Source organism: Varanus komodoensis, unplaced genomic scaffold (assembly GCF_004798865.1).
Source record: "Varanus komodoensis strain SLA01 unplaced genomic scaffold, ASM479886v1 scaffold16, whole genome shotgun sequence".
Taxonomy (NCBI): Eukaryota; Metazoa; Chordata; class Lepidosauria; order Squamata; family Varanidae; genus Varanus; species Varanus komodoensis.
This window is the reverse complement of record NW_025335468.1, coordinates 21702766-21730144: the sequence shown is the minus strand read 5'-3', so window position 1 is coordinate 21730144 and position 27379 is coordinate 21702766. Positions and strand designations below refer to the sequence as shown.

Here is a 27379-nt window from a genome sequence, read left to right as displayed (position 1 = left end):
TCCCCTTCTTCCAGCAGAATTTATCTCTAGAAGAAGATTCCTTCAGTCAGAGGAAGGAAATGTTTGAATACAATCAAATGCTAATGAAATATAAACTATTATAAATTTTCATATTTGAGAACAGTCATGACTGAATATATGATAAAGTAATGACAATGAAAATAAATATCCAGAATTTACATTGGATTAATTTTTGGTGAATGCCACACAAAATGTCGTATCTCTTAGAAGAGTCAACACAGATGTGATTACTAAAGTACCTGCTATGTTTCTCTTTTTCTTTTTGTATACAATTTTAACTGTATCTTTCATATATCTTAATTATACTAAATGCAACTTGATAATCAGTTGAATTCTGAGACTTCCACAAGAAGTAATTCAAATGAAATGAAAGCAACTTGAAATAGGCCAATAATTTGCAAACAGATGAGAACAACACACACACACAGAGACACACAGAAGTGCATTTAGGATAGGCCTCAGGACTAGTTTTGACAGTCATTCCCTATCTATACAAGAAAGATTAAGAATTCACTGCATAGTAAAAGGTTATGAAGTTGCATGGTTTCAGGCAGTGCTTCTCCCATCCCCTATTTACTCAGACACTATGCTCAACCTCTGGGGCCTTCCTTCAAGTGCCAACACCACAAGAGGCTGAGAGGCTGGCAACTCGGGGAGAGCCTTTTCTGTGGTAGCCTCCCATCTTTGGAATAATCTACCTGCTGCAACCCAACTGGCATGAAATTTGTCATCTTTTCAGTGTAAGGCTGCCTTCTATGCAGAGGCCTTTAAAGATCTCCTTGGTTTATTCAGGGTCTTAAGGGGGTTATCCTAGTAATTCTTCTTGTGGGTCTCTTTCTTGTATTTTTTACTATATTTCAAGCTATTTAATAGTAATTTTAACTTATTTTAACATTGTTGTTTTATGTTATTTGTACTATATTTATTGTTTTGTGTTGTATGTTGTTTAAACCACCCAAAGAGCCTTGGTTATGGTGCTATAGAAATGAAATAAATCAATAAGTATAGGGAGCCAGCACTGCCAGCTTCTTTTGTATCCATTACATTCAAGATCAGAAAACCACAGAAGCTCTTGCATTTTCATTACCACACTAGATTTATTATAGCATAAGGTTTTGTGGACTGAAGGCCACATTTATCAGATGTATGAAATGCTGTCCTCACTCAGCAGATATATATGTACTGGGGTGGGCGGGGGGTGGTGGAATATATGCAATATGATGGGGAGGTCTAAAAGGCAATGTAATAGAACAGATACAGTATGTTACCTTTCTCTTTCAAGCTAAAATATATACAATCACTGTGATCATGGACATCATCAATCGCTGATAGCACAGTATTTCCTAGTTTAGCTGTGCTAATTGAACAACTACAGTAAAACCTAAATGCAGGTGCTGAATTCTAGCTCTGTCATTTTAAATGTGATTACCTCCCTGAGTTTCTTTGGTTTACGCAGGCTGACTGGCATCAGCACCAGTATAGCCTGTGCAATTCAAATGTTTTTTCATTGGTTTCTCAATGCTACCATTAACGAAGTTGGATTAGCTGTGCTAATTGAACAACTACAGTAAAACCTAAATGCTGGTGCTGAATTCTAGCTCTGTCATTTTAAATGTGATTACCTCCGAGTTTCTTTGGTTTACGTAGGCTGACTTGCATCAGCACCAGTATAGCCTGTGCAATTCAAATGTTTTCTCATTGGTTTTTCAATGCTACCATTACCAAAGTTGGATGTGCGCCTATTCATTCTTCTGTAGAGGCTATGATCTGCTGGTTCAATGTACACAACAGAAAGACACTGATGGCAATGGTGGGTAATGGCTTAAAAGTTACACTGGAGGGTGAGCCTCTGACACTGTGACATCATTAACCCTGTAATACTGCTGTCTGAGGGACAAATGATATGATTTCAAGCATTCTGCTCTTTGGATCACAAAAAATAGCTAGCCTAGCACCAATGTGAATGTCCTTTCCAATGTAAGTAGCTACTTCAGAGGAACGGTTCTTGTTAGGACATCACAGGGGCTTGGAGGAATGTTAAAATCTCCTTCCCACTTGCATTAGTGTCTATCCTGTTTTTAAAAGATAGGCATGATGTCAGACCACCATATAATGCCATGTATAGGGCCATTCAATTGCCATTCACTGGACCATATAAGGGAACATAAAAACAGAAAAGGTGAAATTTTCTATATTTACCCAAATGGGGGTAAATAAAAGTTTCTCCATTCACAACAGGAAAAGGTACATAAAAAAAGGTGCCTTCCATGGAAGTGAATAGAGAAAACTGAATATACAGGGGCTTCAGGTGCGCACCACACCCCCAGAACTGTCAGTTTTTATACCAATTATCTGTTTTCCATTGGCTACTGTGTGAACATATGTTGCACTAGATGACCCTTGATCTGATCCAGCATGGCTCTTCTTATATTCATTATATGATGTGTATTTAGAAAGTTTAAAATATTAGAACTTGCAAACTGTACTAGAGGTTTTTTAGTGTAATTTTAAATGGTTCTACTATTAAACCATTTATATTGCATATTAAACACTGCACTTCCAGTGGGCCTAAACAGAAATGGTGTCTTGAATTCCATTAACACCAAATTGAAAAAGAACATTTTTGGTTAATATTACATTAGTCTAAAATATAGAAAAGAATCTTCAGACTATCTAAATCTAATAAGAAAAAACCATCTCAATTTCAAAACTTTCAAAGCCTTTTCTAGAAATGCATCACAGATCAATTTACATGGTACTTTTTCTGCTAAGCAAAACCAAATCATAGGTTTCAATTGGCTTAACTTATATTGGAAAGTGAGAGCGTAAATGACTGGAAATGCAATTACTGCAAACAAACTCTATTTTCTTCACTCAGGAGGGAATTTCAGGGGACATTTTATTGTCATCAAATAATATTTCTGAAGGCATCAATACACAAAACTATTTCTTTGTAGGATCTTCATTCACTATCTAACCTAATCTCCAGATTTTGAATAAATTCTTCAAAAGTGGATATTGTCTTGGAAAAAAAGAGTCATTTTAATCAACAGTATTTCCAAACTTTAAAATACCTGATCCAGTACAAAGAACCTAATGCAAACACTCCGGGAAGACTTCTAATAATATCTGGGTCAGTTTTGCCAATTTACAATTGTAATTAATAGATTTCTTTTTCTTAATAAAAAGGAAAAGAGAAGATTTGTACAAATGTGACGCTATGTATCTTGTTGTGGTAAAATGTGCTTTGAAGACAAGGACAGTGTTAGACTGATCAATTAAAGAAAATGATGGTGTCCTCCACCTAATGTTAAGCACTTTCTGTATCATATTGTTTTAGTGGGAAGGCACCAAGTATGTGCCTAATTTTCCCACTAACATCAATGGGACTTTCAAGTGATAAGACTGGGCTGGAAAATGTCAAGAAAATGCTCAAACATCATCCTTTCTCTTTTGCTGAAAGAAAACTGGACCAACACTTAGGAAGATTTACTGAGCTATTTCAGGAAATTGGATGACAGCTTCCCAAGTTTTCAAAACTGTTTAAAATAAAAATACATTGGTAGACAATATCAAATACATCAACTCATTTTTCCATGTTACTTTGTTTAGACTATTCATATAAATGGAAAAATATACAATAATAATGTTTCTTCTTATATGTAATACTTTTGGAAAACATCTTGTGAAAATCTAGAGAGAAAGCACATCATATACCCAATAGTAAACATTTTCTATCCCACTGTTCTCAAAGGATGAGGATATAATTTTAAATTTGCTTAAATTTGCACACACAAAAATTCTGTGCCAAGCTAAAAGCTAACAATGAATTGTGACAAGTTGTGCTTATCATAGCACAATCCTATGAATTTCTGTCCAAAAGTCCCAACAGGCTTACTCCTATGTACAACTGCAACTAAACCATCAGTTTCTCTTGTGGTGTCCAAACCTGGTCATGCTTAGATGCTTAGGTGTTAGACAGCCCAGAGGCCTGAGTTTGGACAACATCAGAGCAACATCTGATTGTAAACTGACAGTTGAGGTAAGGTCCACACTGGAGGCAGCACACTCACTCCTGTCACTCACTTGTGCTTACCCACACTCACCATTATATCTATGAACTGGATTGATCTCTAAGATGCTGCAGTATTCTTTCGTAGTTTTACTCCATTGGACTGAGACTGAAATTCTATACAGACCTATAAAGATTAAGCGCCACTGAACTCAATAACATTCTTTTAATATGCATGTGTTGTTATGCGGTGTCAAGTATCTGCAACTTATGGCAACCCTATGAATGAACGCTCTCCAAAATGTCCTGTCGTTCACAGTCTTCCTCAGCTCTTGTAAAATCAGTGCTGTGATTGCCTTGAATGAATAGATCCATCTCATACATGGTTCTCCTTTTCTTCTTGCCTTATTGCCTTCTCGTGATGTACCCAAACTCAAGTCTGGTCATTTTTAATTCATTTAATTGACTTGATCTAGGACCCACCTGCTCATCTTGCTGTTAGCCCAGGGTACTGATTGTTCTAAACCACCCAGAGATAATTGGCTATGGAGCACTACAGACATTAGATAGATAGATGCAAAGTCAGCTTCCAGCTCCATGTTCCAAATGCATCCATTTTCTTTCTGTTCACTTTCTTCATTGTCCAGTTTTGACATTCATATGAATGCAAAGTGGCATTACGGGTTAAACTGCTGAGCCACTGATCTTGCTGATCGGAAAGCTGGCAGTTTGAATCCGCGTGGTGGGGTGAGGTTTTTGTCTTGTCCCAGCTCCTTCCTACCCAGCAGCTCAAAAGTTTGCAAAGCACAAGTAGGTAAACAGGTATCCAACTCAGTGAGGAGCTAATGACCTGTGTGGAAGGCCAGCGCTAGCTGTTTTGTGTGCAAAGCTGGCTCTCTCCCTGTGGTGCACTGTGGATAGTGCGTGAGTGTGAACTGAAGAGCTAGCAATCTTAGGCAGCCAAACTACTCTGCATTTGCACTGTAGACTTCCTAGCTAATTGTACCGAAAACATACTAACTAAATAAATAAAACCAAAACCCATATACAGTGACTGGAATATGAGGGCATGTATGATCTCAGCCTTGGTCTCCATTGAAGAGTCCTTATACTTGATTATCCATTCTAGTTCCTTTGTTGCTGCCCTTCCACATCTTAATCTTCTTCTTATGTCTTGCCTGCAGTCTCTGTTTGAATCGATAACTGAGCCAAAGTATGAGAAATCTCTTTCAAAATTTCAATTTATTAATTGTTGACAGTAAAGTTCCATACTGTTCAGTGATCATGATTTTTGTTTTTTTTAATATTTAGCTACTGTCCTTGTTTTGTGCTTTCTTCATCAGGAGTCATTTCAATTTGCTGCTGCTTTCTGTCAGTAATATGGTATAATCTGCACTTTCTAATCTTGCAATTATTGATGTATCTCCCACCAATTTTTTCATTATTCCTTCCTCTGATCCTAACCCAGCTTTCCTTATGATATGTTCTATATACAGATTGAACACTCAGGGAGATAATGCTAGTTATGCGACCCCTGAGCAAGGGTGCTTAAGTTTAGGCTGGACATGCACATGGTAAGCATGTCATGAGCGGAGTCAGCTGGAGGCGGGGGTCAGACTAGATGGCCCGGAAGACCTCTTCTGACTCACTGTTTCCATAAAATACACCCTTGTCTGATGCCTTTGCATATATGAAGCAATTGTGCTTTCTCTATATTCTTTCCTAACAGTAGGTTCTTCTCTGTAACACAGGTAGATCAGGACAAGTGCTGAAGCACACCCTTTTCTTTGAAAACCATCCACAGCTTCTCATGAACCACAGAGTCAAGGGGTTTGCTGTAGTCTGTACAGTACAGACCAATCGTCTTCTGAAATTCTTTGGTTCACTTCAGGAGTCATAATATATTTCATATAAGTTCTCAAGTGCCTTTCCTTTTCAGAACCCGTTCCACATCCCATATAGGGTAAAATTCTTTGCGGTAACAACTTGAGCATCACTTTATTTGCATGAGAAATTAGTTTGATGGTCCTAGAGTGGCTGCACTTCTTTTCTAGCTATTGTAATTTATATCAATGTTTCCAGACTGTGGGCCATTGTTTTCTTTTCCATATTTATTGGCATAGTCTCATTAGGAGCTGAACCAAGTCAGTCTCTACAGCTTGAAACAGTTCTACTGGTATCCTATCTACTCTGCATGTTTTACTCCTTCTATGTGCTTTCAAGTCAGGTTTCACTTCACCTTCTAATACTGCAGACTCTTCTTCATAGACCTCACTATTAGAGCCACTCCCTTTCTTCTGAGTTTGACACTTCCTGAGTAGAACACTCTGTGTCTGTCTAACTGAAAATGTCCCATCCCAGTCTACTCTAATTTACCAACACCAAGTACTGAGATGTTTAACCATTCCACTTCTTGCTTTACAGTTTCTACTTTGCCTTGGTTCATATTTCTCGTGTTCCACATTCCAATTTAATATGCATATGATTGCTTTCTTAATACAGCTTCCACAGATTTCAAGTAATGTCTGTTTTAACCCTTACAAAATTCTGAAAGCTGGAAGAATTACATCACTATCAGTTAATCACTAGATTACATGCCAATGTTCTGCTTAATTCAACTCTAAAGAAAACCCCAAATTTTCCCTAAAGCATGTTCCCAAAAAGGAATAGCTTAGTTGCATTTTGAAGCAATATGAATTAGGGGTATAACAACATGTCAGAAATCTGGGGGAAAAAACTCCTTTTATTTACATGTTCATATTAAAATATGATGCTTTTGAACATCATAATCATCAAGAATTTAACACTGTAGTTAATTGCTTTAATGGCCCTGGATACCAGTTACTCTTAAGCATTCTGAAACATTCCTCCCATGAACCAACTCAGTCTGAGATTTCTCAGTTACTCAACTTCATCTGTGTCAGGAGAATTACTTCAGCAGTAGTTTACTGCAATATACTATACCATAGTATACAGAATTTGTGTTATCGATATAGATGTTTAAGATGAACTATATGTTCCGCTAACTCACAGGGTAGTGTTCTGGTTAATATTCTGCACTATTCTACATCAGTGCTTGTGGGTGCAAGAGAGCGAAAGAGCAAATCTGAATGCTTTCCTATAAAATTAAAACTGCCTTCACCTATAATGTTAGCCTCTAAAGAAACATGCAAAGAAGAGTCTAGCACGAATTCCTGTTGTTTAACATACTACTCTACATTATAGCTATAGCAGTGGCTACTGCCTAAAACTGGTTTCTTCTGCTGATTCCCAATACACACAGAGAGAAAGACTGAATGAGAACACTGGCTTACTAGTCTCCCCAACAGTGTTTATAACACTGTTTTTACTTTACTGTAAGATAAGCTAAACACAATTACTGAGATAAATGTTCCAACCACATCTTTTACTTGGATCTGTTCCTGTGCCTTTAACAACAGACTGGAGGTGCAGAAAACAAGTAGTGAAAACTTCTCCCAGCCAAAACTCCTCTCCCATCTCCATAGCAAGTCATGATAATTTACTGAATACTGGGGTTGCTTTTGCAGATGCAAAAGTTGCTTTGTCAGATTGCATGAGTCAGATGATGCTCAGATGAAGATCCTCCACACATAATTTCAAAATAAACACTTTTGCCAATCATAAGGCAGGGGCCAGTCACCCATAACCATGCATTCCTTCATTTCCTTCACATATATTCCTTGATTCCCTAACACTTAAGTCTCCAGTTCTGCTGAAACAAACTCACTCTAGTTACAAGGTTATTTGCAAATCTCAAGCAGCATGACATGGAAAGACAAGTACACTTCAACAGAACAGTTAATTAACAGCAAATGTTAACATAATTGTCACTTCAGTTACTTAAGAAGCTGCAGCAATTTGCATCTTATTTATATTCTCCACCAGAAAAGTTCTGCCACCCTCACCTCAAAGGCCTCCATCACTGTTTTTACAGCTGGCCTTACAGAAATACTTGTTTATTAATGGCTCTTCTAATATAGCTGTTATGGTATGTCTTCTCTATTCAGTCAGATCGACAGATTCTGGAAATCATTTAAACATATCTAGGTAGAAAAGCCATTTGTCAAAGTAAGAGCTCCCAAAACTATGCATTCCCACTACTAAAAAAGGAAGGAAGGAAGGAAGGAAACAATATTTTACTGCCAAGATAGACTGGCTGTACCAGTGCATCCCAAGAATTACTTAGCATTAATTTATACATGGGGTAAAGAATTCCTTTATTCAGTAGCCAAAATGAAATTTCAGCAAACATATTCTAACTGCAGCAGCACCAGACAATCCACTGGGGAAGTCTTGAGGCCGAAGAATATTTAGTATGTCTCCCAAGAGAAGGAACAGTAAATCTTTCATATACAAACTCTGATTGTTCTGTAAAAAAAATGGATATTCTGAAATGTCATTAATTCAGAAGCAAAACTTGGCTAATACAACATGGTTTTATGTGGGAACTATCTACATTTGGGGGAGCTCTTTGACAAATTTTTGGTTTTTTTCAGAAAGCATCCTCAGTGCCCTCAAGCAATGGGTGACATCTACTTTTTACCTTGAGATAAAAGGCAGTCATAATAATGCAGTAACATTATTATGCAAGATTATTTAGGATAACATCTTCTGTGTGCATCCAGCACCTATTTGAGTAACCCAGTAAGATTCTTAGTTGAAAAATACAATGAATTCTCAGGGCCAAAACAGACTTGACATTAAGCATCTCTTAATATTTAAAAGGTCAGTTCGTTTGCGCTTTTAATGCAAACTGCATCACTCTTGTCCACCCAGCAGATTTAACCATTAAATAAAATGGGGGGTATCCATATATATCATCCCATTAGAACAAAGGTTATTGTGCTAGGAAAAAAAACTAGGTTCCAAACCATGAGCAAGAAGAGAAAGCAACTATTATGCTTGCATGAATGGCTGACCATCATGCCAGTGCAACCATAACATGCAAAAAAAAAAAAGCTTGGTGCAGCTCTGCTACTAGTGTTATCTGAGTTTGCAGAATCACACAAATGGATACATGCCTAAAGTCTCTCAAGTCCCAATTGTTCAACCTTCCTCCAGCCCACCTCGGCTAATCTTCCCTTTAACCATATCACCAGCAATGTTGATTTTTCAGAATTTATTCTACTTCAAATTAGTTTCATTTGCACAGTAAAGCATTCCAGTTAGCACTGGGAAATGTTCTGACATACAGGGGTAAGCAACCCATGGTGCCCCAGAAGTTCTGGCCAACAATTCCCATTATCTCTCACCATTAGTTATTCTGGCTAGAGCTGCTAAGAGCCATACACCAACTCATTTGGAGGACCCCAACTTGCTTACCTCTCCTCCAGAGAAAGCTACTTTACTTTTATGTAATAATAATCCTTAAAAATACCCGCAAGTATTTGACCTTGAATATTCAACCAAAAAAATAAAACAGGTACGTACAAACAAGTACAATCAGATTCATGTTCAGACCCAAAAAAAAGCATTCCCAACATTCCCCAGCCAGACATTCTGCCCTTAAAAGTTGTATCTTGGAGAATTTTTATTGGAATACATATAAAAGAGTTAAAGCATGTACTTACCTGAGACTGTTATATTTAAGAAAAGCAAACAAAGCTACTGAAAATTGTTGACACACAATTTAATTTTACCAACCGAAGAAATATATGTGATATGCTGACAACCACTCATCTATTTCAACAGAGTTCAGCTCTCTTCCACTAAGGCTGTTAGAGCACGTCCTGAAGTCACTGCTTACTAGTTCCATTACACTCTAAAATGTAGATGTATACACCATGCATGAATCGCTCACACTTACCAGGAATAATCACCTTAAAGGCACTAATTACAATGTTGAAACTGCCAAGATTACCTCAAATTGTACTTACAATTGTAAACATTGTTATTAAGAAACGAATAAAGCAACAAAAAAAGCACCAGCAAATGTTCAATTTCAGAACATTTTCTGCCCCACATCACTGCATGCCACCCCACTAAGTTCCAACATGCTTCCCTTGTAAGTTCCCAACACTCCGTCCTGCAGCAACATGGCTCCCAAAAACAAGCCAAATACATAATGGCTTGTTTGTTTTCCTTTCATTTCCACTGGCAGGTTGATGTCACCTTAGCACCTAAAATGAATATAGTTCATTACATTTAGGAATCCAGTGGAAAAGTGTTCTTGTGTCCTGTGACAAATTTTAAATCTAAATGTGTATCAAGGGCATGGCTTTTAAATACATGCATATATCAGTAGCAATTATGCTGTTCCAGCTAAGCAAGTTCCAGCTAAGAATTATTAACAAATATTAAAATGTTACCTTTTATTGTAGCCACCTGTTAATACAATATCCATAAAATCAGAATAGCAAACAACAATTGTCAGAATGCCAGATTGATAAATACTGATGAATGTTTTCTTATTGTTAAACAGCAATAAGAAAACTGCATGTTTAAGCTTACAGATAACTTACAATACTGGAAACTGCTTGTGAACATTGCAAGTTTAGTTTGGAAATTTAACATGGGAGTTTCTAATTCAGATTCCCGTATGTAATTCTAATTTGGATTTTACTGATCTCTTTCCTCCAATGCAGACTTTTTATATCAAATAAATGGCTGGACATTTGTGTTGTCCTCATTCTCCACTTCAGCCCTTTGGCCTGAAGTCTTCGCAGTCTCCTGCACCAAACACAGCCAATTTAAACAGCACATTAAAGAGTAATGCATTTGGTATGGCATAAACAGTCTACTTTGTCAAAGGAATGAAGTGGTGGGTTTTTTTGTTTTTGTTTTGGGGGGGTTGGGATAGGCAGCGATATATCATGCATGCATTAACACAGCTATTCACTGGGGGAAATGGGCAGTGTATAGTTTGTAATAATCAATTTTTTTAAAATGAACAGTGATGGTTATCTTGATAATAATCTAAGTAACTTGTTTTAAGACAGGACATCATGCCCGAATTAAGGTTGCATGACCGGGTTTGGAAGGGGGGGCAGTTATGAGAGACAGATTTTTCTGACTTGGCCCTTTGGATTTTATTACATTTCTCCTGTACTGGCATCCCCTTGATTTGTACCAATTTCAGCCAGTACATAGATTTCCAGGATTGTTTATTTTTAATGATACTAATATGGGCATTTTTATAAAAAAAAAACTGGTCTTGTAATTTGCATTAAAATTTTATTGATACAAAATCTTTTGCAGGTGTGTGCCTGTGCACTTTTGGTGTTCAAAATGAAAAATCTCGTCTCATCAATATCCTGGGAAATGTCTCCTGTCAAAGTGCAGAAGGTACAATCCAGAAAATTACTAGAACAAAGCATCACACTTTGCATTCCCCAAGAGCTGTCACATAAGGCAAAACTGTGAATTGATCTTTGTTTGAAGAAGGAAGTGGTGCATATATCACCCCTTGACTGTGAGATCTTCTCATTTTTATCGCTGGACCTAGCAGTGCTCAATGTCCTCCACCTTTCCCACGCCTCCAGGTCCTCAAGAAAGTAGAAAAGTGCAAGAGAAAGTAAAAAAAGTACAAGGGAGATGATTATTTGACAGCTGACATCTATCAAAGAAAAAGTTTAAGCAGAGTCATGCTCAGTCTTGAAATCTGTGTATGTCCCTGTCATCCCCCACACCACCACTTGGCCAATCAAAAATAAGAAAGCTTATTTTAAACCAGGCTCCTTAATTCAAATGTAATGCTAAGATATGATTCACTTAAAATGAAACTACATTTTGCTGAAGTCCATCCAGCAATGGGAAGAAAGGGGAGTTAAAATGCAATCTCAATGCTACACTCAGATCACACAACTTTGCCCATGAAACTCTAAATTATGATTTAGTGCTACATGCAAGTCATCCCATACAATCATACTTCCTGATAAAGTGTGACTAAACTGGTTATAGACGGTTCTCTACATTTCACTGTGATTTCAGCCCATGTTTCCACTCTACATTTGTAACTTCTCCACTGTATCCATACTTTCTTACAAAGAATAAGAAATCATGCATCATAGGAAGTAGACTGTAGTCCATAAAAGCTTGTGTCATAGTAAATGTTAGCTTTTAAGGGGCAAATTCCTGCAGGTACATTCTATGCCCAGTAATAACCTACATATTCACCACAGAAGCATTACTGTGGACTAAACTGCAGAAACATTTGCTGGTAAAATATGCAGATTTTTTACCATCAGATTCCATCAACACCCACTTTACTTTTTAAGATGTATTCAGGAGTCTATCTGCAATCTGCAACCATTTTCTAAAAATAATCGCCTAGCTAACACAAAATGTACCTGCACCACCTTCTTACAGAGGGGGTGCAAAGATGCAGGAGCATCACCATTATGGAAAAGTCAGACATACTTAAGGCAGTAACTGAAACAGAAAATGGCAAGACTTACTTAGTTGCTGCCTTAGCTCAGTGGAACCAGATAATGAATTAGCCAGTCAAACAGAACCCTAACAACCAGTACAAAACATGGCTCAAAAAGCTGCCCATTTTTCTTGTAATAAAGAAAATAAAGACAGTAATTTAGGAACCTTGATTAACCCCCTAGTATGGGTAATTACAATAAGGTGAGGGTTTGCTACCCTTGTATTAACATAAGTTGCTGTACATAGCTTTTCGGTGACACAGCAACTCCTCTGATACTGTGAATAAATGCTAACAGTTGAATTTCCAGGCTAGAGAACTGTTAGTAGCAAATGGTTTTAGCAGACCTTCACTCAGTGGCTGCCTGACCAGGGAAAATTCATTTTCTAGCACAAAAGACAAGCCCAAGAGACATTCAGTTGAGCAAGCATTTTCTTAACTCATTCTAATAGAATGCTCACATTCACCAACAATTATGGCTAAGCTAAAGCAAAAAAACACAACCAATGACAGAGCCCCAAATACCGTCTGTCACCTAGACTGGGCCTTATAGCTGTACACAACATAAAATAAAAAGGCTCTGTAATAGATGGGGCACTGCCGACCAATTTTAAATTGAATTACACAGCCTGCTAATCCTTATGATGAGATAAAATTTCTTCGAACACCACACATTATGCTAAAATCTGCAGTGCTTTCTCTATGAACCCTAATAGTTTTCTGTTTCAAGGCTGTACCTCCATAGCACTGAAAAAGGATGCCCTAACAAATGCTAGCAATCCTGCATTTTGTTTTTATTATACACATACATGAATCCGCATGTTGCATTTCTCTTCCTCGATGTAGTAGCTGACTTTGGAAATTGTATATGAATTGGTCAATGACACATAAGAAATAAATGCAAAGAAATGTAATCTTTGAATGATATTTACTTTTTGTTGAAGAACCCAAGTATAATTGAAATATTTAGTCAATTCTGAGTAATCTGTGTGAGCCTTTTCTCATGGTTATTCAATCAAATTTGTGATATTTTCATTTTAAATGTTTTCACTATATATTTAGCTGCTTTGTTTTCTTGAAACCATTCTGTTACTTTTAAACAACCAATTCAAGCAAGCAGTTCCAAAAAATCATGTCATGAGAAAGATCATGTTCATAAACTGATTTTTTTCCAGTGGGGCCTCTTCCTTTCTCTAGTAGTTAATTTATAATATAGAAAAAAAAAATAGAATAGAATTTGAGGTAGCTACTTCTGAACAAAAGCAAACACACACACACTTAAAAATGGCTTCAAAATCCTACTCAGAAGTAAATCTTTTTGAATTCTACAGAGTTTAGGATTTCAGCCAACCTTACATCTTTGCTGAAGCAATTGCTCCCAAATATGTTAGTGGAATTAATTATGAAGAACCTATTGCCAAATTGACTCAATGAGAAACTGCCTAAACATTCGAAGTGGAGTTCCAGTTATACCTACTGATGGACATCCACAATATAAAACACATTAAAAGAGGTTTTAAATGTTAGATTATATCTGTACTCAGTCTTTTTAAAGCTGAAGGCTTTTGGAAGTGCCCATACGTGGATTTCAGCAGTTCTCCAAAGAGAAGTAATTCCAGAACTAGGAAGCAATTAAGAATGCCTTTCTCCAAACCCTAGGTGTTCTTATTTTGCACACAGTAAGCACTATCAAAATGTCTACTGAAGATTCCTCTTATCAAGGCCTTCGAAGTGGGACACCCTCAATCTAATGAATTAAAGTATTCTAGAAAAAGAAATCATTGCTAAAGTTGTAGTAAAACGAACTAAGCCCCCCTGGACATTTAAACTCAATCAACATTTTCATTCAATCACAAATACTGAAAACATGCAAAATCTGTACCAAGAGCTAAATGTGGCAAAATGGCTCTTTATGCTAAAACCTTATTCTGGATGTAACAAATGAAGTAGTACAGAGTAAATTATGTGTGAGATCGTAAGCACAAAAAATAAAAAATAAACTAAACTACCAAAACATCAGTAAAAAGAATCTTGCTTCCTATAGTGATATTTTCAAACTGCCTTTTGCCTTCATTTAACCTTCAACACTAAATGAATCCCTAATTATTACTTAATTCTTCATGAATTCAGATATGGTGGTATATGGTGATAAATGTAAGAGCTCTTATTTTAGATTATTACTATAAATTAAGTGATCCCATCAAACTTCATTTCTGTGTATTTCATCATTCTCCAAAACAAAAATATACAACTTTGTCATCTTCATTCCAATGCTGTGACTTTAGTCCTGGCAAAGCATTAGTGCCTAATGACAAGATAAATACTGGGTTCTACAGATTAGAAGTAAGTTCTAATAGAATATGAAAACAAGGATAATAAAGCAGGCAATAAAATAATTATGAGTTAAACATATTTTAATGAGCAAATATTGATTCATAATATTTATACCATGATCAATTCAGATTTCCTTCATTTCTTCAAGCAGTATATACTTCAGCTATGGGAGGTATAGAAATATATGGGGAAGAGGAAGAAACCTTGAACTATTTTTTGTGAGGAAAAGAAACCCTAGTTTCAATACCAAATATATATTTGATACTGCTCAGGAGAGTTAGGGGAGGGAAAGACTGCGGAAGAAAAACCACAGAATAGGATAAATTGCTAGCATCCTAAACATATACGCACCATGCAGGCAGAAGCAATATATAAATGGAAGAACTCTGGAGATATGCCCTAGGAACTACACAAACAAAATAGCTACTACACAGGAACTGAATCCAGCCACATTTTCCCTGTTGAGCAAATGAGCTCTGCATTCTTTTCTAGGTGCTTGAATAATTCCCTGTTCTTTTGAACACATAAGTTTTATTCTACTATATTGGATACGATTTGCACAAAGTAAGTATCTTAAAACATGCACCTGTACATCATCATAGCATTAGAGACTTAAAATTTGATGTCATTTTTGCATGAACTAATGGGCACAAATTTGAATTTAAACCAATCATCTACTCATATATCTGCTCTTGGTGAACTGCCATCTTATCTTTTAACTTGCTATCTCAAGTGTTTATTACCAGATTAAACTAAATACTTCTATTTGTTCTAATCCCAAAAGTCTCCTATCTTCTTGACCAGCAAGCTTTAGTACAGAGACCCAAGCCTTCAGAAAAGCACTGACTATATCTATTTCTCAACATACAAATTAAAAAAGGCAGAAAACATTGCAAAGGGTCACTGAAGCCTCCATAATAGCTTGAATAGCTTCTGATTTCTGTCAGTAAGTCATGAACTCTCTGATTTAAAAGTACGTTCAGACAAGATTTGTCCTTCACTTACAGCAGTGCTTGTGGAATCAGTGTCAGTGGTCATGGCCACCATATAACTTATTTATTTACAAGCTCTCCAGGCAGTTTTAAACAGCTAATAAAATAAAATATAAAATATAAATGACAGTATAACACCATAAAATTACACATTTTAGCTACTTAAACAGCTCTGACAATTCCTTACCACTAGATCTGCTAACAAAAAGCAACTGACAACCCACTACCCCAACTGCTTTCTAGAGTTAGTAAATGCTGTGACAACCAAGGAAGTCTTGACCTTGTGAGTTGTCCCAAGACACTTGTAGTGGACGGCCTATAAAAGCTTTTAATAAATAAGTAAGCAAGCAAGCAAGTAAAACCTGCTGCCAAAATTATAGTAATGTTGAAAGGTTTCAGTGGAAGAATCATTCCATAATGGGAGCTACCATAAAGAAGGCAGCCAGCAAAGAAGGCCTCTTTGTTGCCACCAACTGAGCCTTCCTGCTTTTCAAAGAAAGGTCTCAGACAGTGAATGTAGTGTCTAAGTAGGCTGTGGATGGAAGAAGCATTCTGTCAAGTATTGTGTTCCCTAGCCATTTAGGACTTTATAGGTTAAAAGCACAGCATGCTGAATCAGGATGAGAAGCATACAGGCAGCCAATGCAAGTGAGCCAGAACTGATGTTTGTTTATTTATTTTATTTAAACCATGTTTATGCCATCCCATTCGCAAAAAGCCTTACATGTTTGGACCAGCTATTATATTAATCTGGCTGCCACATTTGGCACAAGCTGCAGCTTCTGAACAAGGTAGTCCCACACAAAGATTACAAGAGAGTAAATTACCGAAGCTATCTAGCTGGGCCACCAGCTGAAGTGGGTATAAAACACTCCATGCCACAGAGGTCACCTGTGTAGGTCTCAAGTAACAACTCTGGATCAAGGAGTCTCCCCAGGCTACAAATCCAGACCTTCAAGAGGAATGCAACCCCATCCAGAGCAGACTGACTACCCTCCATCCTGTCAGAAAAATCACCCATCAAGCATCTCAGTCTTGTCACAACTGAAGTTTCATTTATTAGCACTCATCTAGTCCACTGTTATAGCCAGGCACCAGTTTAGAGCAACTTCACAGCACCTCATGAAGATGGAAAGGAGAAATAAAGCTGTGTGTCATCAGCATACTGCTGATAACACACTTCAAACCTCCACGTAAGTCCACTGAGTATTTTCATGTAGGTATTGAATAGCATGGGGGACAAGAATTATCCCTGAGTAACTGCATACTGGAAAATCAAGAGGGCCAAGCAGAATTTTCCAAGCACAAACAGAAGACCCCTTGCAACGCAGTACCCCCAATACTAACTCATACAGCTGCCCTAGAAGGATACTGTGGTATCAAAAGCCATGGAGAGGTCAAGCAGTATCAATACTTACTAATAATTTGTACAATTAAAATTTAAATTTATGCATTTCATAGTCTCTTACATTTTAGAATTTTAATCTATGAAATTTAAAAATTAAAATGGACCTGATAGCCTCTTGGCCCCTTCCACTCTACTATTCTACAAAGATACACTGGATGTATTATGGGTAGATAGTTGTTTTGGAGAATAATTCAACATGCTTGATTTTTTTCTGGTACCAACACATGGGGAAAAAAAAAAGAATATCACAGAAAAATAACCCCCCTATTTGAAGTTTACTCAAGGGACAAGAATTCTTATGATTAAACAATTGAAAATGATCAAGTATCACAGCATGTCCAACCACATCTACTAAAACATACACATATTTATGTCCATAACACTTCTACAGACAAAAATAATAAAATAAACTGCTGAAGATCTGCATGTTTCTTTGACAATTCCAGTGCGGCCATTTGCACAGCATAAGAGGCAACTTAAAATTAAACATTTAAATTAAAATGTATTTTATTTATTTATTTAAAACATTTCTATGCCGCCCCATTCGCCGAAGCCTCGGGGCGGCTCACAACATAAATTAAAATATAATACATTAAAAATATAAAACAAATTAACAATATAAAATAAGTCACCCTGGCCAGATAAAACAAGCAAATAATATTAACAATTAAAATGACGTTTAAATAAAAAGGTCTTCGCCTGGTGCCGAAAAACAAATAACGACGGCGCCAGGCGGACCTCTCTGAGGAGCACATTCCATAGATTGGGCGCCATCGCAGAGAAAGCCCTCCTCCGAGTACCTACCCTCCTAATTTCTTTCACGGAGGGTTCCCGGAGAAGGGCCTCTCCCGCAGATCTCAAGGGGCAGGCGGACATATATGGATGTAAGCGCTTCTTCCGGTAACCAGGACCCAAGCCATTTAGGGCTTTATAGGTCATCACCAACACCTTGAATTGGGCCCGGACTTCAATGGGAAGCCAGTGAAGCTGACGGAGGACTGGAGTCATGTGAACATAACACCCAGTCCCCGTCAGCAGCCTGGCAGCTCTATTTTGAACCAATTGAAGTATCTGGACCGTCTTCAAGGGTAGCCCCATGTAGAGTGCGTTACAGAAGTCAAGGCAGGAAGTCACCAGCGTGTGTGTCACTGTCGCCAGGCAGTCGTACTCCAGGTAGGAGAGCAGCTGATGGATCAGCCGAAGCTGAAAGCAAGCGCTCCTCACCACTGCTGTCACCTGAGCTTCCAATGAAAGCTCTGGGTCGAGGAGCACTCCCAGGCTGCGGACCTTGTCCCTAAGAGGGAGTGCAACCCCATTCAGGACTAAGTTCAATTCACCCTCCCCGAAGCCCAATCCGCCAACCAACAGGACCTCCATCTTGTCTGGATTGAGCTTCAGTTTATTGGCCTTCATCCAGCCCATTACCTCGGCCAGGCACCAGTTCAGTACAGCCACTGCCTCACCTGGATTGGTGGAAAACGACAGGTAGAGCTGGGCATCAGCCTACTGATGATTCCGCAGCCCACACCTCCTGATGACCTCTCCCAGCGGTTTCATGTAGATGTTAACAGCAAAGGGGACAAAATGGACCCCTGCGGTACTCCATGGCACAGCTGCCATGGTGCAGAGCCATAGTCTCCCAGCACCACCTTCTGGAATTGGCCGTTGAGATAGGAGCGGAACCACTGCAAAGCACTGCCTCCGACCCCCAATCCCGGTAGCCTATCCAGAAGGATACCATGGTCGATGGTATCGAAAGCCGCTGAGAGGTCCAGGAGAACCAACAGGGACGCACTCCCCCTGTCCTTCTCCCTGCACAGGTCATCGTACAGGGCGACCAAGGCAGATTCAGTACCGTACCTGGGTCTGAAGCCAGACTGAAATGGGTCCAGATAATCAGTTTCATCCAAGAGAGCTTGGAGTTGTCCCGCCACCACCCGCTCTAACACCTTACCCAGAAACGGGATGTTGGCCACTTGTCTATAATTAGTGGCCATCTCTGGATCCAGTGACGCTTTCTTCAGGACCGGTCGGACTACCGCCTCCTTTAAAGGGGCAGGCACCCGACCCTCCCTCAGAGAAGCGTTAACCACTTCCAAGATCCAAATCCCAATCCCGTGCTTGGAATTATTTATTAACCAAGACGGGCAAGGGTCCAATAGGCAAGTACTCGTCCAAGCACCTTGTCCACATCATCAGGCCGAAATAACTGAAATTCATCCATAAATTTTGGACCAGACGGCAGCATTGGTGTCTCCCCAGAAACCTCTGATTCACTAGTGGTGTCTAGCTTGTGACGAACCTGAGCAATTTTCTCCCTGAAATGCCTGGCAAAGTCGTCACAGCGGGCCTTTGAGGGTGGAACCAGATCTTTCTTAGGACCTGGATGAACCAGGCCTTGCACCACTCGAAAAAGCTCCGCCGGATGGCATTTTGAGGAGGCAATGGAAAAGGCAAAAAAACTCTTTTTCGCTGCCCTCACCGCCACAGCATAGGCCCGATAATGGGCTCTCAAGTGTGTTCGGTCAGATTCATCCCGTGATCTCCTCCACCTATGCTCTAGCCACTCCCAACCTGCTTCATCGCCTGCAATTCATGTGTATACCAAGGGGAAGTGTGGGCTCTGCCCGGCGGGAGAGGACGCTTAGGAGCGATTGCGTCCAAAGTCCTGGTCATCTCCCCGTTCCACAGTTCGACCAGAGCCTCGACAGGAGCACCAGTCTTGTCAGCCGGAAACTCCCCCAGGGCCTTCAGGAATCCATCCGGATCCATCCAGCTCCGGGGGCGGAACCACACAATCGGGTCCGCACCCTTGCAGAGGGAGAGGTCGCTCTCAAGCACAAACCTCACCAGGAAGTGATCTGACCATGACAGGGGAGTCAAGCATAAATTCCTCACCCTCAGACCACCCTCTTCCTGCCCCGTCGAGAAAATCAGGTCCAGAGTGTGTCCACGTTCATGGGTCGGGCCGATGACATGTTGAGACAGTCCCATAGCTGTCAAGGAGGCCATGAAGTCCTGAGCCGCCCCGGTCAGACCAATGGAGATTAAGTCCCCCAGGACCAACATCCTGGGGGTCCTCAACACCAGGTCCGAGACAATCTCTGTCAGCTCCGGCAGGGAGTCTGTGGGCAGAAGGGTGCACGGTACACCAACAGAATCCCCAATCTGTCTCGGTCACCCAACACCAAGTAGAGGCACTCCAGCCCTGGTCTCGAAGGGACAGGAAGTCCCATGAGAGAGATGGAGGCTCGGTAAATGTAAGTGACCCCCCCCTCCGGGCGTGAACAGTGCTGAACCAGATACCCGGGCGGGCACATTTGAGAGATCCCCCCCTTCTCCCGCCCAGGTTTCCGTTATGCAAGCCAGGTCGGCCCCCTCATCCACAATCAAGTCATGGATGAGGGAAGATTTATTGTTGACCGACCTGGCATTGAGCAGCAGCACCGTCAGGCCCGAGAGGCGGTTGACAAGACTACCTGGAACCCTCTGGCTGGGGGCAAAACCAGAAGGAGGGACAGGTGTCAACCATCTGTCCCTCCTTCTTCTACGCGGACACGTTAAGCCCCCACCGCTGTTACGTCCATTGCCCAAGCCCCCGCACTCCCCAGGAAACACAAACGTCGAAATGGCCAGGGACAACTCCATGAAAACAAATTAAAACAGATTAAAATGCAATAAAATTATAAAAACAATTTAAAAACTCCCTCTTCCCTCGGCGATGTGCCCCAGTCTGGCGGCGGCGGCAGAGACTGTGCAGCGCGGCCCAGCAGATAAACCGAGCCGCAGAATGCTGCCAATGTCCGTAGGTGAGGGAGCTCCAAGCCCGCCCTGCCCCAGGCCGGGCCCGACGGGTTAAACCAGCGCCCGCCCGCGCAACCCGCCCCAAACTGGCATCGCTCTCACCGGCACCGGCAGGGGGGAGCAGGGAGGGGCGCGGAAACCCGTCAGGCGGGAAGATGACGGCATCCTCCTCCGCGCCATTGGCGGCGGGCCTAGCATGGCCCTGGCGTCCTCTGTGCCCAGGGTGGTCCAGTGATGGCTGCTTTATGGGTCGCAAGGCCCTCCCCGAGCTCCACCCTGTCCCAGCACGCCTCTCACCCGCGCAAGGGAGGCAGGCCGGAGCCGGGTCCTGGGCCGGTGGTCCTGGCCTCTGGAGGGCGGTGCAGCAGCCAGCAGCTGCGGGGGCGTCGCTGCAAAGCGGCAACACGATGGTCCGGGCGGCACGGAAGGAAGTGGGCCCCGTCCGGCGCGCTGGTTCTCTCGGGCCTCCGCTGGCGCTTTATGGGTTGCAGGGCCCTCCCCGAGCTCCGCCTTGTCCCGGCATGCCTCTCACCCGCACGAGGGAGGCAGGCCAGAGCCGGGTCCCGGGAACCTTTCCTATTGAGTAATGCATGTATCTCCAATGGAACATTTAAAGAAATCTCTTCAGAATCTTCCTGCTTTTGGGGGCAGGCAGGCTTTGTTTCACCTGACAAAGGTTTGAGCAAGATTTCCTCAGTGCATCCTCCCTCATCGAGTCTTCTCCCTCCCCATCATTGTCACCAGCTGCTATCATTCCATATCATTGCTATCACTTATTTGCTAGACAAATACAGAGCTACTAGGCCAGTGGCCTGACATCTGCTGCTCCTCACCACTAGAGACAGAGGTGAACAACCAGAATCCAGAGGTGGAAAGGAGGAGCCAGTCAGTGGGGCCCTCAGCAAATGACTTACCCTATCTGCCCCTGACAGTGCATGTCCTGGAGCACATGTGGGTCCTCTATGTTGTGCATCCCCCAAAGTGTTCAAGGCAGGAAGCTGTAGCCCCAGACCTTTTAAGTTGCCCACTCCTGAAATGCACTGAATACTAATATTAATCTCAATGGCTTTCAAGAAGCATCCTATGTAGCAATCGTAACATTAGAAAACCAGGGCCAGCCTGTACAAGCAATGGAAACATTTGCCTGGAGCAGGATCACTCTTGGCGATATGTGGTCCAAGAGGTATCCTTCAGAGTCCACACATCCTGAATGCCTTCAAACCAAGTACAGTTGCTTGAGGTAGCAAAATGTGCATGAAGAAAATGTAGCAAGAGAAAAAGTAGGTTGCTTACCTGTAACTGATGTTCTTCGAGTGGCCATCTATGCATTCACACATATGGATTGCTGCACCTGCACAGTGCCTAGGCCAGAAGATTAGCAAGCTAACAGTTTTTGGCAGGAAAACTCCGCTCCCCTCCCCCTTCGTGGTATAAATAGAGCGGAGTGTCCGCCATTTTACTCAGTCTTGAAGACCGCACATTCGCCCTCTAGAGGTTAAGAATAAAAGTACTGAGAAAACACAATTATATCCCAACAGTACCGATGTGAATTATAGTACGGTACCGAGAACAATATCTAGTCAGCAATATAACCCAACCGGTACCGATGCAAATTATAGTACGGTACCGAGAAAAATGATATCCACTCACCGACACTGAGTGGGGCCGGCAGGTGGGTTATGTGAATGCACAGATGGCCACTCGATGAACATCAGTTACAGGTAAGCAACCTGCTTTTCTTCGTCGTGGCCTCTGTGCATCACACATATGGGTGATTCACAAGCTTACCACAGTTGGAGGAGGGAGGTGTCGTCAGCAAAGAACGGATGAGAGAACAGCTCTACCAAAAGAGCAGTCTTGTCTGGCACGTACATCAAGCCGATAGTGCTTGGTGAAAGTACATGGACCAGCCCAGATTGCAGCTCTGCAGATGTCTTGCAGTGAAACCCCTGTAGCAAAAGCAGACGAGGCCACTACTGCTCGTGTAGAGTGGCCACTTGGAAAGACATGTAAGTCTATTTTAGATAGCTGATAAGCCAGGACAATAGTCTGGACGATCCAATTAGAGGGCCTCTGAGATGATATTGGTGATCCCTTTTCACGCTCGGAGTATTTAACAAAAAGTCTATTAGTAGTACGAAAAGATTCAGTGTGGGATCTGTAACAGGCCAAACAACGGCGAACATCAAGCGTGTGTAGAGCACATTCTATCGACGGCAATGGAAAGAATGCCGGCAGAACGATGTCCTGATTCAGGTGGAACGGTGTGGCCAACTTGGGTAAAAAGGAGAAATCCATCCAAAGGACGACTTTTTCCTTATGGAAGTTCAGAAACGGTGGGTCTATGCGGAGAGCACATATTTCGCTAGCTCTCCGTGCTGATGTAACTGCTACGAGAAAGGCAGTTTTCCATGACACCAGGCATAAGTCCACAGTTGCTAAAGGCTCGAACGATGGTTTGGTAAGCACTTGGAGCACTACAGAAAGACTCCACATTGGCATGGCAGGGTGAATAGATGGATGTAAATTTTGTAGTCCCTTAATGAAACGCCGAACCAGCAGTTGAGAGAAGACTGATAATTTGTGGATAGTGCCACAATAATGAGATATAGCAGCTGCATAAACTTTGATGGATGATGGTTTAAGTCCCTCATGATGCAAATACAAGAGAAATTGTAAGATATTGGTGACTGAAGCCGTTCCCGGGGAAAAAGAATGGCACTCTGCAAAAGAGGAGAATCTTCTCCATTTAGCCGTATAGGAACGAGTAGACTGTCTCAATGCAGAATCGAGAATCGCCTGAATTTCTCTGTCTGTAGGAATCGGTACCGTGGCAGTTGCTGTTGAATCCGAAGTCGGGGCCGCATATACCGTCTCTTGAGTAAGGTCACCCATAGGGTGAGGTGTCCCAGGTACCGACTCAGTGGCATGAATCAGGTGATCTGCCATGCCGTCAGCTTCAGAGAGAGTATATCCGGATGACGGATTGCTCCTCCTTGTTGTGTTAACACATGCGGAAGAGTTGGTAGATGAAGGAGCGTTCCTCTGGACAGCAGCAAAGGAGTGGCAAACCATGGTTGTCTCGGCCACCACGGAGTCACTAGTATCCCTGTGGCATTGTCCTGGGCTATTTTCGCAACCACTCTTGTCAGGAGTGGGATCAGAGGAAACGCATAAAAAGTCATGTTGCTCCAAGGGACCATAAGAGTGTCCCCCATCGATCCCGGCCCGACGCCCGCTCTGGAACAGTATAGGGCACACAGGCTGTTCTCTCAAGTGGCGAACAGGTCCACGTCCGGATAACCCCACAAGCGGAAGAGTTTCTCGCAAATTTGTTTGTCCAACTCCCATTCGTGGGTTGTTGACATTTGTATGTTTAATGTATCTGCTTTGACGTTGTCGGTTCCGGCCAGGTGAACTGCCATAAGCACGATGTTCCTCGGTATACACCAGTCCCAAATGTCCATCGACAGGCGTGCTAAGGCTGGGGATTTTGTGCCCCCCTGCTTGTTGATGTAGAAAACTGCCGCTATGTTATCTGATGCAATTTGGACAACTTGACGGCATAACACAGTCTCGAAAGCCTTGAGGGCATTGAAAATCGCCAGAAGTTCCAGGAAATTGATATGTTTCCTCACCTCTCGTCGGTTCCAAGTACCTTGGACCCGAAGTCCTGAACATGCCGCACCCCATCCGAGAAGGGATGCGTTGGTGTACAGAGTTGTTGTTGGCTGAGGGAGTTGAAATGGGGCACCGATCGACAGGTTGTCTGTGATGGTCCACCACGTTCAAGTGTGAAGGATTGCAGACAGAATCAGAATCGGTCTGGTGGCAGGATCTTGTTGCAGTTGAAAAGCAGCGTTGAAAAACAGTTGTATGGGTTGCATACATAGTCTGGCATATGGGACAATGGCAATTGCAGCAGCCATATGCCCCAGTAGTCTCTGAACGGATAAGGCTGGGACCATTCCGTGTAGCCGAATCCGATGAATATGGCTGCATAAGGCATTCTGACGTTCCGGTGGGAGGAAGGCTTTTTCCTGCGTTGAGTCGAGTCATGCCCCGATGAGATCGATGACCTGCGTGGGAATAAGGGACGATTTGTCACAGTTAATGCAGAGACCAAGAGCATCAAGTAGAGCGCGGGTCATTTGTATATCAGACAGGAGAGCTTGCTCGGATTGCGAGACGATTAGCCACTCGTCTAAGTATGGGTATATCTGTATTCTCCGTGTCCTCACGTGTGCACACACCGGCGCCATACACTTCGTAAAGACTCGAGTGGCTGTGGCCAAGCCAAAAGGTAGGACGTTAAACTTGAACAGGTCGGATCTGACAGTAAAACGTAGAAAGTGTCTGTGTGAAGGATGGATGGAAATACGAAAATAAGCGTCCTTTAAATCCAGTGAGGCGAACCAATCCTCTCTTTTCTATAATGAAAGGATATTTTGCAAAGTGGTCATCTGGAACTTCCTTGGTTTGATGTACTTATAAAGAGTTCGTAAGTCCAGGATTGGACGAAGACCACCGTCCCTTTTCGGGACCGTAAAATAACTGGAATAGAATCCATGCAATCCTTCTGAGCAGGACAATTGTCGAATCGCTCCCTTGAGAAGTAGCTGGGAGACCTCATCGCGTAGCACCGATGAAGAAGGTGTGAAGCGGATCGGGCTCGAAGGAGGAATAACATCAAATTTTATCCTATATCCGAACTGGATGATAGGTAATACTCACATATCAGATGTAATGGACTCCCAAATGGGGAGTCGGCCCTGGAGCCGGTCCCCAAAAGGGAGAAGGGAAAGTGGTGTTGGGAAAGAGAGGATGGTTCGCCCAAGCCGTCAACGTGGGTGTTTATCGGTATCGAATCACCGACGGCCTTGGGAAAAACGCTGTTGTGTTTGCTGTCTCTGACGCTGCCGTTGTTGATATTGCTGGCGAGGGTAGTTTTGCTGGCGCAAACTGGTTGGTTCCGGTAGGAAGACCTAGGCCACTGCCACTTATGTTTTTGCGGGAGCTCCATGAGGTGTGCAGTTAGGCATGATTTGTGAATCGCCTTTAATTTGCGGTTGGTCTTCTGGTGGAACAGACCGGTACCGTCAAATGGCATTTCCTCGATTCTGCGCTTCATCTCATTGGAGAAATTATAATTGCACAGCCACGCATGTCGGCGTAACGAGATGGCATCGACAAGGGCCCTTGAATCGGTGTCTACATGATGACGAGCAGTAGACAACTGTTGCACCGCCACCTGCATCGCCTCCTTAATGAAAACCCTGGCAAGGTCCGCTTGGTGGTCTGGAAGGGAGGAAGCGACGTTATCCAGCTTCTGCATGACAAAGTACTGGTAATGTGCCAGTGTCGCTTTGTAGTTCGATATGCGCACGCCCAGTCCAGAGGCCGCATAGACTCGGCGCGCAAGCCTATCGATTTTCCTCCCTACCTTGTCCCGAGGAGCGGTATGTCCCCTGGACTCCCAGCCCTGGGAGGATTCAACCACAAGAGAGTTCGGTTTCGGGTGACGGAGCAGGAAGGGAATGTCATTGTCACGAACTCTATACATGGCCTCATATCTGCGGGAGGTAGCTTGTGGTTGGGCCGGTTGGTTCCAGGGCTGGACCATAGCCTGGCAGAGTGTAGTTATAAGCGGCAGAGCTATGGATGCGGACTGCTCTCCCTGAATGACATCATAAAACCGATCTGTGGAAGGGCCTGGCTGTTGATGAGCTTCGATTACAAGCGAACGAACTAAGCGGGACATGAGCTCTGTGAAAGAGACATGTGGTTCGTCGGGTGAAGCAGGCCCTTGCTACGCGACAGCCACATCAGGGGATGCGGAGTTGACCTCCAAATCCTTGGAGTCTTCCATGTAACGTGGCCGGTTTTTGCTTGAGGAGGAGGAGGTTTCAGGGGAGGTTGGGCGCCTCGTTTCCGTATGCCTGGAGGTGGATGGTACGTCCCTCAGGGCCGATGGTGATCTATGATCCCGAGGAAATTAGGGATATGGCTGGTAACCACCCCAGCCGGGGGAGCGCCATATCCCGGGATCAACCAACTCTCATCTCGATGTTCGGATGAAAGGCTCAGTCGGTGGCATAGGTGTTGGCGAGCGGTCCCTCCTGTTGCTGGGGAGGCACGCTCTCAGGCCAAGTGGTTGGCCTGGGGGATCCCAGTGGAGTCACCTGCATAACGAGTTGCAGGGCCTGTCCCGAAGGGGTTGGTACTGTGGCGGCAGTCGGTACCGAAAAGCCTGATGACCCTGAGCCCCGGTGTTTTGGGCGATCAGGTTTCTTGCCCTTGCGAGCGGGCTTATCCACCTTCTCCTTCCTCAACTTCTTATGGGTGGAAGGTTTATCCAGACCGGTATGCTTGCGCTTCTCCCGTTTCTTAGCCGGGGGAGAAGGCAGCGACTGAGCCTT

The 27379-nt window shown here is 42.4% G+C and overlaps 1 protein-coding gene across 7 annotated transcripts in view; it reads right to left on the bottom strand.

Annotated features, from left to right (window-relative positions):
• The window catches only part of MPPED2 (metallophosphoesterase domain containing 2), a 176731-nt gene that overhangs the window by 79985 nt on the left and 69367 nt on the right, over nt 1-27379 (bottom strand). The gene's annotated exons all lie outside the window — the stretch shown is intronic.